We start from the raw sequence: 7,084 nt of genomic DNA, 5'->3' as shown, positions 1-7,084 counted from the left end.
GCTGCTCTGATGTTGGGTGCATATATATTTATGATTGTTATGTCTTCTTGATGGATTGATCCTTTTATCATTATATAGTGGCCTTTTTTAAAATCTCTTTTTATGGTTTTTGGTTTAAAGTCTATTTTATCTGATATAAGAAGAGCTACTCCAGCTTGTTTTTCATTTCTATTTGCATGGTATCTCTTTTTCCATCCTTTCATTCTTAGTCTATGTGCGTCTTTATGGGTGAGGTGAGTCTCTTGAAGGCAGCATATTGTTGGGTCCATCTTTTTAATCCAGTCAGTCAGTCTGTCTTTTGAGTCGGGAATGTAATCTTTTTACTTTTAGAGTTACTATTGAAAGGTGTTGATTTACTCTTAGCATTTTATTGATTTTTTGCTTAGATGTCTTAAGTATCTTTTTTTCCTTTCTTTCTGATTTTGTCTTCTGTTTTCGTTGGTTTCTTGGGGTGGTAGATAAACTATTTTTTCTCTTTACTGTTAGCATTTTTGATTTACTGGTAGGTTTTATTCTTTCTTGTGTATTCATGAAAGTGATGGTTGTTTTTCAGGTATTAAACCCGGTTCTCCCTTGAGAATTTCTTGTAAGGCTGGTCATGTGGTAATGAACTCCTGCAGTTTTTGTTTGTCTGAGAAATATACTATTTGTCCTTCATTTTGGAAGGATAGCCTTGCTGTGTAAAGTATTCTTGGCTGGCAATTTTTGTCCTTTAGTATTTTGAATATATTATCCCATTCTTTTCTGGCTTTTAGGGTTTCTGATTAAAAGTATGATGTTAGTCTGATTGGGGCTCCCTTATAGACTTGCCACTTCTCTCTTGCAGCTTTTAACACTCTCTCTTTGTCTTTGAGTTTTGCCAGTTTGACTATAACATGTCTTAGAGAGGACCTTTTTGGGTTGAATATGTTTGTAGATCTTTGAGCCTCCTGAATCTGAAAATCTGTGACTTTCCCTATATCTGGGAAACTTTCTGCTATTATTTCATTGAATATGTTTTCAATGCCATTTCCTTTTTCCACCCCTTCTGGAATACCCATGATTTCGATATTTGAGCACTTAAGGTTGTCTGTTACCTCTCTTGGATTTTCTTCAATTTTCTTAATTCTTTTTTCTTTTTTCTGGTCTGCCTGTGTTAATTCAAACAGCCTGTCTTTGAGGTCAGAAATTCTCTCTTCTGCCTGTTTTAGCCTGCTGGTTAGACTCTATTGTGTTTTTTATTTCGTTGAATGAATCCTTTAGCTCCACAAGCTCTGCTACGTTCTTTTTCAGGGCATGGATTTCTTTGTACACTTCTTCTTTCATGTTCTGTATATTTTTTCTCATTTCATTGTGTTGTCTAACTGAGTTTTCTTGTATCTCATTGAGTTTCCTCAGAGTTGTTGCTCAAAATTCCTTGTCAGTCATTTCAAGAACTTCCTGTTCTATAGGATCTAGAGCTTGAGAGTTATTATTTCCTTTGCTGGTGGTATATTTTCTTGATTTTTTTGTATTCTGGTATCTTTCCTTTGGTGTTTAATCATTGCAGCAGGTGGTATCATGGTCCACTTGGTCCACCCTGATGTCTGGCCTGGATCCTGAAGGGACTGCCAATTCTGGGCAGTGGGGACTAGCCTGGGCTGGGGATCTCCCAGCACCTGTCTGTTCCAGCACGGCTGTCTTGGGGCATGTGGGCCTGGTGGTTCTTGGGCCTCTCTGGGCAGCAGGGACTGGCCTGGGCTGGGGGTCCCACAGGGCCACCTGTTCTGGCATGGCTGACTCAGAGCATGTGGGCCTGGCAGCTCTCAGGCCTCTCAAAGCAGCAGGGACTGACCTGGGCTGGAGGTCCTGTGGTTCCTGCCTGTTCTAGCATGGCTGACTCTGGATATATGGTCCCAGTGGCTCTTAGGCCTCTCTGGGTAGCAGGCACTGGCCTGGGCTGGGGGTCCTGTGGCACGTGGCTCCTGCCTGTTCTGGTGCAGCTCTCAGGCCTCCTGCGTTGCTTTTTAATAGTTGCAAATTGGTTTATTTGTGGGAGAGAGCAATGCTAGGAACTATCTACTCTGCAATCTTGACCAGAAGCCTAATTTAAATAACTTTAAATGTATGCATGACATGACTTCATGCATATACTTAAATACTTTCATTATTAAACAAGAGAAGATGAAAAGTAAGCCAATATATGGAATTGAAAAAAACAATTAAGAAACAAATTTGAGGAAAAGAAGAACAAGAGAAAATAAGACTAAACAGAGACATTAATGAATTAGAGAACTAAATTGGTTAAATTATTAAGTCCAAGAATAGACTTTTAAAACAATAAAATAAAATGAAAAACCCCTAGAGCTCACCGATCAATGAGAATGTAAGCTGTTTGAAGTCATAGTGCCTGGCCTATTATAGGCTCACATTAAATACTGTTTAAATGAATGAACAAGTTAAGAAAACAGGAGATTGGAAAACAATTTGGCTTTTTAAAAAAAGAAAATATTGACATTTGCTTATTCTTTGCAGAAACAGAGGAGAGAGACAGAGAATGAGAGGCAGTAGATGTTTAAGGACCAAAACTGAAGGTGGTGGATATCACTTCTGCCCATAAGCCAGGGGCAGAGCTCAGTCACTTAGCTCTCCTGGATGCAGAGAGGGCTGGGAAAGGCCTCTTCCTCTTCCCAGGAAGAAAATGAGATGCTTTGGTTTCTCTGTGATAGACAATACCCTGGTATTATCTTCTCTCCCTCTCACCTCTGAACACATTCCTTGTCTGTACCTAGGCCGTTAGCACTTTATGTTGCGTACGTCTTTTCATGGCTTATCTTCCTCAACCAGATGGTAAGGTCCAGGAGAAACTATGTCATGTCTTAAACTTCTTATCCTAAACAACACCCAAGCTGGAGCCCTGTGTGCTCAAAAATTCCTCACTCCTACAGAGTGCATTTCAATTTACAGAGTGTCTTCACAAATTTATCTCATTGTTGATTGCTGAAGTGGAAGACCAATATATCTGACTTTATGATATATGAATGTTTGGATAAGCTGCAGAAGGTTGAGCAAAGCAAATGTTTCCATTCCATCCAGTCCAGCCAGCCCACATAGAGTAACTTTTTCTTTCCCTCCTAAAATAAACTCCTCTGGGTCACAATGTATTTTTGTCTTTTACTACAGTCGTTTTATTTAAATGTTTGCATCAATATTCCTAAGTGACACGGGATTTCCTTCTTTGTGCTATCTTTTCTATGTTTTGTGAGAGGGTTATTTTAGAAACCGATAACTCCAAGATGGCAGAGCTGTGAATAGATGGAGCCTTAACCCCTGAGTCTGCTTGGAGAACAGCTGCCAGGAGATCTGCATGACCTGAGTTGGACTGTGATATGAGTTAGAAACTATTTTGTGTTAAGCCACTGAAATTTGGAGGTTGTTGTTACAGCAGCAAGCATCGGTGTGCCTAACTCACACATCCTTGTCATCTCAGGTCCTGCCATCATCCTAGGTGACTTCTGTGTCCACACAGATGCACCTTCAAAGCCTTCGCTTCTCAGTTTCTCTTAACCTCATTAACCTTCATAACTTCATTCCCTTTATTGACAATTAGCCACATTCCTAGAGCTTGTTATCGCCTAGAGCTTCCGAACTATACCTGCTCTTCAACCTCATCTAGTTCTCTTATCCACTTTTCTGTTACACCTTTCCTGCCTTCACTTCCTTTCCTACCCATCGTATTCCTAATGTCCCATGAGCTCAGTTATTCTTTAGGTTAACCAGTACCCTAAACGCCATTGACCACTTGTCTTTCCATCACACCAGTTTGGAGAAACTCTAAACCTGGATCAGTCCTAGGACTCATGTTCTCCTATGCTTACCCTGCTGGGCACTGCTAGGGGGGAAAAAAATCACACAAATGTGGGGACATGTTGTCATCAGCTGAAAAGCCCTTTACATTCCCTATTCTCTTTCTCTTATTTCCCACAACTATCATTTCAAATCTTCTCCAATCTGTCACTTCCCTTCACCCTCATCAAATGATGGTCTTCTCTATTTCACAGAGAAGCTGCGATCTTCAGGCAAAGATTACCTCAACATCCTACCCAGTCCTCCAAATCCTGTTTGTGTCTACACCCTTCCTCTCCTTCCCTCTTCTCTGAACAGGAGAGATGCCCCTCCTCTCTTCCCACTGCCTTCCTTCCTGCTGCGTCATGCCTTTGCTTCATTTTTTATGCCCTGTCCTAGCTAGAACTTCATTCTCTCCCCTCCTGGCTTCTCCACCCTAGCATTAGATATGCCCAAACCTTCTGAACTCCAACAGCCCTCTGTGCATTCCGCATCCCCCGCATAGTTCAGTCTCTGTCTCTTGTTTTGCATCCTCCCATCCAAACTTCTTGAAAGAGATGCCTGCACTTCCTTATTTCTCATGCATTCCTCAGCCCACTGCCATCTGTCTTCCTCCTTCACTTAACTACTTGTGCCAAGGTCACCTGTTCCTAAATCTAGTGAACATTTCCAGGCTTTATCATCCTTGATCTCTCTGAAGTATTTGGCCCTGCTGGACACTGTCTCCTTTTCCTCATTTGGCTCCAGTGATACTATCCTCCTCTTCTGGCTTTGCTCTCCCTCTTTGGCCATGCCTTTTCTGGCTCCTGCTCTTCCAACTGCTTAAATATTGCTGTCTCCACTATTCCATCCTCTTTTCTTCTCTTGCTACATTTTCTCTGATTTATTTCATCCACTCCCATGGCTTAAACTCCTAACTAAATGCTAATGACCAAAATTGAAATCTCTGGCTCAGCTTTTTCTTCTGATCTCCAGGCATCTTCATTCATATTTGTACTGGTTGTTTCTTCTTCCATGCCCTACAAGCTACTCAAACTCGACATGTCCAAAAAGAAACTCACTTTCTTCTCCCTCAAATATATTCTCTGTCTTGGAGAATGGCATCGTCCTTTCCTGTGCCACCCAAACTATAAGACATAAAGTCACTCAGGATGCTTTCCTCTACCTTCCTCCACCTATTCAGACACCAATCTCGTCAATCCTAGTGAGACAGAATAGGGCTAGACTTGTGAACCAAACTAACTCCATTTTCCCTGCAGAAGATATAGACATAAAGTCACTCAGGATGCTTTCCTCTACCTTCCTCCACCTATTCAGACACCAATCTCATCAATCCTAGTGAGACAGAATAGGGCTAGACTTGTGAACCAAACTAACTCCATTTTCCCTGCAGAAGATATTTTGTCACTTTCCCCCTCCTCAGTCATGAGACCCCAGGGCACATGATTACCCCATGGCCCACCCTGATAAAATAAACTGGGATAAAAGGGGAACAGATATTCACTGAGTTGCAAAACCCCTCCCCAAGGCTTGTTACAATATAACTGTTAGCTCTGTTTAAAACTTATTATCTACCCATTCTTTCATTTCCCATAATTGTAAAAATTAAGTTACAGATTAAATTTAAGACCCCTTTAGGAGTTTCCACACGCACACAAAGCTTCAAGATGACCACTACAATGACCCTCCTGGGGTGACAATAAAGAACATCACCCCCATCTTGGCCTACTGAGCAGGTGCAAGGAGCAAAGCCCTAACTGAGCATGCACCCATGAAGAACAGAATGGACCACCTCCAGAGGTGAAGAATGAGGCTGGCCTGTACCCCCTAACCCTTTGCCCTATAAAGGACCCTGAAAAGCTCCCCTTGGGGGGCTAGCTTCTCTGTAACTAACCCCTTTACGCATAAATCTATCTCCTTTTTTAATAAAGAGTTGCTTGCTTTACAGCTGGGTGCATTGCTCAGTTTTATGACCTTGCATAAAGTCCTAACTCGGTAACCCATACCAAGATCCTAACTCGGTAACACTAGCATCTTAATATCTCTCATATCTACCTCTCTCTCCATCTCCACGGCCACATCTCATCATTTTTTCCTGGATAACTCCTATAGTTCCCTAACTAGTCTGTTACTTTCTCCTTACTGCACTCGGAAAACTCTTTCTAAATTACAAGTCTATTCATTACAGTCCACCTGCTAAAATCCTTCACAGGCTGACCCCATGGTTTACGGAATAAGACTGAAATGATGTGGGGTGGCACATCGGACCCTTCATAATCTGATTTCTCCCTTCCTTTCCAGCATCCCCTTTGCAGAAACTATCCCTGCCCATCTTCAACTATGGTTCTGGAAAAAGGAAACTACTTGCAATTCACTGGACGCACCATGCTCTCTGCAGTTTCTCAGACTTTAACCATGCTACTCCCTGAAATCCCCTACCACCCACTCCAATTCACCTTAAAAACTCATTCTTCAAGGCTTGTCTTAAAATATATCTTTAGGGAAGCTTTTCTGGACATTCAGCACCACTATCCCTTTTGTTCTCCTGTAGTGCCTTGTGCATATCTTTGTTATTATCCATATATGAGTAAGAAATAACTTTTCTGTCTAATTTCAATGAATTATTAAGTTCTAAAATCCTGCCCTCCTCTTGCTATTGGGCCACTGTAAAGGCCCCCTAATTGGTTTCTCTGATTCTGTTTCAACCTCCCCCTACCCTAACCGATCTCAACGTTACCACCAGAAGGATCTTTTCAGATGTAAATCAGTGTCCCAGCCCTGCTTCAAAGGGGTCTTTTAAGGAAGGTTTAAATCAGAACTGGTAGATATTCAGAAAATGTTGCTCTAATATGTGAATACATGTATGAGGTCAAAGATGGCTTCATAGAAGTGGGATTTTTACTGAGTCTTTTAGGATTAATAGAATATCAGTGGAAAACACTAGGGAGAACATTTTTTACGGGCCCCGAGCAGGCCAGATTGGAACGGATTGCTTAGATAGAAGAATTGTGGGAATTAACACGAGAAAAGTTGCCTGCAGCTGATATAAGGAAAATTTTGAATGCAATCTTGAAGAGTTGTGCAATTAAATGCAGTTTATGCTAGACAATATTTAGTCCTGCATCTAATTTCCCTATTTGAGACTAACCCAGTTTAGGAAAGTGAAATAGTGAAGGTTATTAGATGGTAGGTCATATGCAGGGTCTCAGAAGACTGATTGCAAACGCAATGTCACAGCAAGTTCGGAGGAATCCAGGAGAAATGTTGGGAGGGAAAGAGC

The sequence above is a fragment of the Galeopterus variegatus genome, unplaced genomic scaffold (genome assembly GCF_000696425.1).
Source record: "Galeopterus variegatus unplaced genomic scaffold, G_variegatus-3.0.2 Scaffold204, whole genome shotgun sequence".
Classification (NCBI taxonomy): domain Eukaryota; kingdom Metazoa; phylum Chordata; class Mammalia; order Dermoptera; family Cynocephalidae; genus Galeopterus; species Galeopterus variegatus.
The sequence above is the reverse complement of the archived record's forward strand: the minus strand, read 5'-3'. Positions refer to the sequence as shown.